Below are 8278 nucleotides of genomic sequence, written 5' to 3'. Positions count from 1 at the left end.
TCCAAATAAGGTCATGCAAATTTACCACAAAGCTTCTTGAAATTCATTTCCATTAGAGTGATCATGGACTTACACTCAATCATGCCAAACCTTTCTAATAGTTTGACAACATATTTTACTTGAGAAAGAAAAATCTCACTAGATTTCTACCATCCTCCAGGCCCAGAAAGTACTGCATCAAACCAAGATATTTCATTTCAAATTCAGAAGCTAACTCCCTCTTACACTAGAGAATAAGAGGTTCACCACTGATCAAAAATAAATCATCAACGTACAATACCAAAATCAAAGGCATACCTTGGACTGTCTTAAAGTAAATATTTGGATCTACATTGCTTCTAGTAAAACCAAGCTTCATCAAGAAGTTATCTATGCGAGCATACCAAGCTCTTGGAGCTTGCTTCAAACCATAAAGGGATTTATTCAACCTAGACACATGAGTTTTTGGATCATGTACTTCAAAGTCTTGTGGTTTCTCCAAAAATACTTCTTATTTATGGAAGCCATGCAGAAAAGCAACCTTCACATCCATTTGGTGAAGAGACCATCCTTGGCTAGCAGCTAGAGCTACAATAGATCGGATGGCGGTGTAACGAGAAATCGATGCAAAAATTTCGTCATAGTTTATTCCTTGTTTATGAGAGAAACCTCTAGCCACAAATACAACTTTATATTTTTCAATATTGCCATCAACGCCATGTTTAATTTTATACAACCATTTAGAAGATACAACATATTTACCTTGGTGTCTTGGAACCACTTCTCATACATCATTATGAATGATGGATTCATATTCTTCAACCATTGCATCTTTCCACACTTGGGCCTTTGCAGCTTCTTCAAAAGTGAACGGTTCAACTTGAATAATGTTGCTCATGGCTACAACATATCCTTAGAATTGACAAAGTTTCTTGCTTTCTCTAAAAGTTCCTCTGGGGAAGCATGCTTATCAACAGCTTGAAGAGTGCCACGAAGCCATAAAGGTATCCTTTTAGCAGGAGGATCACATGGAGGAGGATCCAAAGGATCCATGGGCTCCATGGGTTCATCAACAAGATCGGTTTTAGCTTTAGGATCTTTTTCTATTTCAAATACATCATCTTGAATGTCAACATTAGCAGGAGGAAGAGGAGTGTCTCTTGGTTTTCCAAGAACTGCGTCTTCATCAAATGTTACATCCCTACCAAATTCTATATTTCTTTGATCATGTACTTATATTCTATAAGCTTTAGAATTATCACAATAACCAACAAACATACCTTTCTTACCTGAAGCTTCCAACTTGTTCCTTTTCTCTTTTGGGACATGGAAGTAGACTAGACAACCAAAGGTCCTTAGGTGCCCAACTTCGGGCTTCTCACCAGTGAAGACTTCTTCAGGAGTATTGTTGTTTAGGGCACAATGAGGAGATCTATTTTGAACATAGACAATTGTGTTCACAACTTCTCCTCATAGAAACTCTGGAAATTTCTTATCATGCAACATAGCTTTGACCACTTCCATGATTGTTCTCTTCTTTCTCTCGGCCACACCATTTTGTTCTGGTTTATATGGTATAATGGCCTCTTTTCTGATTTCAGCTTCTTTGCAGAAGTCAATGAAATCACTGGAAGTGAACTCTCCTCCATTATCATGTCTGAAAATTTTGATCCGCTTTCCAGTTTGTTTTTCTACTAGAGCTTTGTAATCTTTGAACATGTTAAAAGCTTGACCTTTATTTTTTAGAAAATAAATCTATATTTTGTGAGAAAAATCATCCACAAAGATAATATAATACATGTAAACACCAAGAGAAGTTATAGGCATTGGTCCATACAAATCAGAATGTACAAGATGCAATACCTGACTGGTTCTATTTTTTCTTGAAGAGAATGGTCCCTTCACTTGCTTTCCGTTTACGCATCCTTGGAAAACATCATCATGATCAAATCTAATTTCCAGCATTTCGAAAACCATATTTCACATGAGGTAATGCTTTGTAGTACAAGTGAGAGAACCTTCAATGCCAAAGTTCACTTTTAATGATTGATGTCATGGATCAGTGCATGAAAAGGTCTTCCATTGATTTTGTATAGACCTTCACATCTAGATCTTAGAGTGAGGGAATCTCTCATGTTGGATCTTGATGGCCAAGTGAGAAATTTACCATTTATGAAAGAAAATTTCATTCCTTTATCTTTTAAAGGTGATATGGACACAAGATTCTTCTTTAAACTAGGTACATATATAACTTTTTGAAGAGTCAAAGTTTTACTTTAATCGAGATGGAAAGAAACGAAACCAAATCCCTTTATCAGATATGTAGAGTTATCTCCAAGAATGATCTTCAAATTTGTCTCCCTCTCAACCATATTAGAGAGTAATTCTTTGTAACCAGTAAAGTGCCTTGAAGCACCACTATCAAACAACTAGCTATCACAAGAATCTACAGGAGATGAAATAGAAAGCGCAGAAACAAGAAAGTACTATGATTGAGTCACAACTGCATTATTATCATACCTTTGGTTCCTTGAGGAACAATAGTTTCCTCTACGAGTAGAAGGAGCTTCTCTTATTATTCTATAAGTAGATTTGTTGGAGTGATTGCTGAAGTTGTATTTTGATGTTCTTTTGGTTTTTGAACAATCATGAGCATAGTGGCCATGCCTGTGACACTTGTAGCATTGGACTTTTGATAAGTCTATGGTTCATTAAGAGGATATGGTGGGAGCATACTTTCTTGAATAGTGCATTCCTCTTCTTCCTTTCTTGTTTTTTCCTTGTACAACAAAGACAATAGGTTCTCCCTCCTCATGCTTGGGAATTCTCTCTCTGGAAATCATTTTGGCTTCTTCTTGAATGCGCTTTTCTAGGAGCTCATTAAATGTAGGAAACTTGTCATTATTACTGATGGCAGTAATAAAATTTTCCCAAGAAGAAGGAATACCTCCAAGCATAATCAATACCAATTCTTTATCAGAAACAACTTTACCAGAAGTTGAAAATTGATCTTTGATTTTTGTTATCCTCGTGAAGTATACTTGAATGGTTTCTCCTATGTTCATCTTAAGATCCTTGATTTAATTATTCAAAATAAGAATTTGACTCAAGTTGTTCACTTGATACATTCTAATCAACTTGTCATACATTTCTTTTGCTTTCTTCAAATTAAAAACATAAGTTATGATGTGGTCTCCAAGAGAGTCAAGGACAATAATTTTAGCCTTGACTTCTCCTTTCTTGTACTTGGCTTTGATAGCAACATTGGAGTTTTTAGTTGGTTCTACTACCTCTCCTTCAACATACTATAGAACATCATGTTCCTCAAGAGTAATATCTAATCTGGCCTTCCAAGGGAATAAGTTTGAAGCATCAACCAATTTCTCTTCCTTCGTAAAGTAGGAGGAAGACATCTTGATCTGCTCAAAAGTTTAGCAACAAATAGAAAGGGACAACAAGAGATATTTAAGATGTAAATAAGATATTTCAAAAGCAAAAGGGAAGAGAAATTTCAATAGAAAATGAGCAGCAAGTAGAAGGAACAACAAGAGATATTTCAACAAAAAGAGAGCTGCAAATAGAGAGGACAACAAGCTATATTTCAGCCGAAAGAGAGCTGCAAATGGAGCAGACAACAAGCTATATTTCAGCAGAAAGAGAGCTACAAATGGAGCAGATAACAAACTATATTTCAGAAGAAAGAGAATTGCAGATACAGTGGACAACAAGCTATATTTCAACAGAAAGAGAGTTGTAAATGGGGTGAACAACAAGCTATATTTCAACAGAAAGAGAGTTGCAAATGGAGAAGACAACAAGAGATATTCCAGCAAAAAGAGAGTTGGAAATGGAGTTGACAACAAGAGATATTCTAGCAGAAAGAGAGTAGAATTAGTGATTTCATTGGGGAAAGCCATTAGGTATTTCCTAGAAGGGTTGTTTTCTTTGATTTGGGTTTTTAGTTTGTTTTTTCTTGGTTTTTTTATCCTTCTGAAGTCTTAAGTAATTTGGTATTTCAGCCTGATATTTCAGATCTGGGTTTTTTTCCTCAGTTTACTTTTTATACGTGTTTTTTGTGATAGACGATCGTGTACATACACAACTGCTTTCAAAGCAACTCATGTATACGTTGGTTTCTTCACACATAATTGCGTACATACAAAAAACTGTGTTTGAACAATTGTGTATCTATTTGGAAAAACAAATTTTTTTCATTTCTTGAATTTGTTGAGGCTTTGACCAAGTTTCTTTATGTTTTCTTGATCTTTGTGAGGTTTGGAATCATCTTGATGACTGCTTTTGTTGATGTGTTTCCTCTTGTTCAAGAAATGCTTGTGTCAACCTAGGGTTTTCAATTTTTGAAGTTTTTTGTATCTGAAGTTGGGTTCCATATCTTCTTTGTGAAGTATTTGAAAGTTATATGGCTTTGGAATAGATCTTTATTGCTATTGAAGTTGTTGATAACTCAACCTTTGATTTGCTTCCCTTGTGACCTAGAAGTTGGCTTTTTTGCTTTCTCTTTCTGGTTTTTTAGAAAAGAATTGTGATTCTTGGGTGAATGATAGATTTTAGTTCTCTAAAGTCTTTCTAATTGTCAGTCTTTTAGGTCTTATTAGTCAAGGTTCTTGAAGTGCTAAGCCTCTGGTTTCCACTAGTCTTTTAGTCTTCATGATCATATTTGTGACTAGGTGGACTTGGGTGTTCATCATGATTTTGGATTTGAGATCTTTGGTTTGCTTCTCTTTTTGAATTTTCAGTCTTTCAAGATCCTTAAAAGAAAAATAAAACCATTTTCTCGTTGTTTTATTTTCTTTCGTTTCTTGGTTTTATAGTATTTTGGGTTTTAGCAAATGTGCGAATTGTGGTGATAAGGTAAATTGTCTTTTTTTCTCTGGGAAGTGTTCTTTGCTTTGGGATTTGCTTCTCTCTGTTGTTTGCATTGGCATTTATTTTTTTTATCACGTTTTCCCACCTTTAGAGTTCTATTTGAATCTTTCATTTGCATACTAGTGTGCATTAGGTTAGGTGCATTTTAAGTATCACTTAGTTCTTTTGTTATATTTTGAATGAGTGCCAAATTGGAAAAGAAAAAGAAAAAAAATATTTTGCTTTATTAAGTTTCTCGTAAAACCCTTGTAGAAATCTCTTTCATTGAAGAAAAAGAAGCATTGCATTCTCATGTAGCCTAGGATTTCTATTAATTTCTTTTGCTTCATAACACCATCAGTTGCACTTCTGTTTCCCTCTGTCCTAAACAACAACCAACTAAAATGAGCACTTAAATCAAAATGAACTAGACTTTTTATTTTTGTCATATTAACATCAACTAGTTTAGGAAATTTTAAGGCCTTGGAATAGGTGTGTGGAGAGTAAAATCTCCAAGGCCACTTAAACTGAAAAGCATAGAAGTTTATTAATGAGTGGAAATCCAGTGTCGTTAAGCTCTCCGGGAAAGCTCTTCTAACACGGGAGTCAAGCACAAAGATGTGTGAAGATAGGGAAAGAGAGATACCCACTCTCCTACTTGTTGGATCACACGCCCACAACTGTTCCGCCCAACAACTAATTTAGAGTTGGTGAGTGGGATGCTCGTGGTACCTAAGGCAAACGTTGCATCACTATCATAATACTTTTGGAGGGTGCCCTCGCAAAGCCTAGATACTTGCATCGGCAAAGGCTATTGTGTGGAGGTTAGCGTAACTACTTTTGATACATTCGTTGGTAGGCTTGGGTGCAAATAATATAACACATATCCAACAAAAACCATGTGCAAGTTCAACCAAATCCATAGGATTGTGTGCCAACAAATAACAACATATATTTGTCTTATGAGGCGACATATGTGAATAGGGAAGATGTTAAAAGATACACCAACTAATTGATGAGATGGGCAACCAATAACAAATAATATTTTAATATGTTTCCTCAACATGTGCCAAAGGGAGAAGCGTTATCCTCACCACTTGAGGACTCAATCGATATTCCCTAGTAAAATTTTATTTCCTTTCATTTCTTTTTCGTTTTCATTTTTTTCCTTTTTATTTAATTGAAATTTGGGAAGAATGCCTCAATGAATCAAACTAAGGCTTTTGCTTAATTAATTAATGGTGAAAATATCCCAAACTAATTTGGTGTGTGTTGGGTGCTTTAATGGTATGCTAAATCCCTTGTTATTTTAATATGTCAACCTGGGGGTTTCGTAAACTTAGAAGCAAACCAAAATATATGGGACCTCAGATGCAACTGTTGTAGAAGGATTGTTTAGGATCGAAAGAAAGAAAGGAAATGCATATTACAAATAACTTCTAAAACTAAAAAGTTTCTAGTACAAGATGAAGCAAGCAAGAAAGAGGCTCCTAACTTAGGAGGTCTTGGTTGTCCTTTCTCACAGTATTGTCCCCAATAAAAGAAATTAAAGTGCAATGGTTGATGATGTGTAGATAGTAAGAGAAGAGGCTCCTAACTTAGGAGATCCAAGTTGTCCTTACTTATAATTCTATTCCATCATTGTTACCATTGCATTAAAACTAGAGATTCAGAAATAACTCAAACAAGGAAAAGAGGATGAATTTTAGTTATTGTTCGTGATCAGATAGAAGGAGAATTTAACTTAAACCCTTGTTTGTCCCTTCATATGCATATTAGAATTAAACCAAGAATCATCCAACAAGCATAAGAAATATTGACACATCTAACTTAACACATGGCCATAAAATGAATTCACATTAAAGATATTTACAAATATTTACGACAAATGAATATAATAAACATGAAGAACTAAACTAGCATATGCACAAATATAAACATCATACAACAAAGTGTACTTGGCTTGGTATGGGGGGCCTCCATTCCTCAACGAGCACACTTGAACAACTATCACATCTTAAGAATCAAACAACACTCATAACTCATGATTTGGAGAAAATGATATTATTCATGCTGAATGAACAATCATAATATGATGCTAATGATTATCTGACAAGTGTTATCTTCCTTTGAATGATGTGCCTCCTATTTATACATGAATTAGGGATATTTACTCAATAAATGTAGATCCCTTAAATATCTACTAGATCCATACTTGTCTTAACTTATCCATAAATGTCAGATACAAATCCTATGACACATCAATATCTTCAAGATCCTTCTCCTTGGAATATGGTCCACCTCTTGAGTTGAAATTCGAAGTTGATCTTGGAAGGCCAAGTAAGACCCTTCTAGAACCTCCAAATAAGCCTACAAATATCACAAAAATCATAACGCATAAATAGATATATGAAACCATGTTAATTTCCTAGTTTTTAATCATAAATTCACTTTAAAGACATAAAATAAATAACTTTGGAAAACAAGGATCCTAACCCATATAATCATAAAGATGGCCACTTGATATAGGGTTTTAGGCTAGATAGTTACGAAATGAGGGCTAAATAGTTATGAAATGATGGAAATTTGGATGATAATTTTGAGACTCAACATACCCCCCAACTGAAGTTGTTGCATGTCCTCATGCAACTATTGCATTGATTCACTTGTTCATGAGTTGATCCTTTTTTTGAACCACTTTGCTTCTTTATGAGCTTTGACTTGTACAGATTCTTTCCAAACTTTTCTTGATTATATCTTTTTCTTTTTGCAAAGTGTAATAGATTTGATTGCAACATATATTTTTGATGGTTGGTTCTTGTGTGACAACCAATTTTTTTTTGAGCAATGGTTCTTGTGTAACAATGCTTTATTTTCTTTATTGCATCAAAGTTTATGAAAACATTTAGAATTTTTTTCAAGTCCTATAATATCTTATCAATGAATTGATAATTTGCAAAGCATATAATCTTTTGGAATCATACTGCAAGAATAGTCGGTTGGGAAGTATATGCGAGTTGGAATGAAATGAAAATGTGTGATAGTGTATGACATGTGAATATGAAATGATGTCCCTTCCCCCCAACTAAAGATATGACAATGTGAAAAAGAGAGAGGAATTTTCCAAAGTTACAATTTTAGGATTCTAAGGATGACTAAAAATTAGAAAACCACATACCTTCATTTACCTTCAATGTGGATGAGTTGTGAAAACTGAAGAGTGTGGTTGCTGATGGTGTTGGATCATGGAGTATGTAAACAAAGGAATTTGATCTGGTTCTTTGTTTTCTTTCTGCTGATGACAAGATTGGGATCCTTATTACTGTTGCTACAAATTGATTCCTGCTGCAAACTGCTGAAATGATGTAGTCTTCAATCGTTACAAAACCCAGTGGTACAATTCTAGTAATGCCAATAAATATGTCGATGTCGA

Source organism: Pinus tabuliformis, chromosome 1_1 (assembly GCF_031772625.1).
Source record: "Pinus tabuliformis cultivar Carrire ecotype Pingquan chromosome 1_1, CPIR1, whole genome shotgun sequence".
Lineage (NCBI taxonomy): Eukaryota > Viridiplantae > Streptophyta > Pinopsida > Pinales > Pinaceae > Pinus > Pinus tabuliformis.
The sequence above is the reverse complement of the archived record's forward strand: the minus strand, read 5'-3'. Positions refer to the sequence as shown.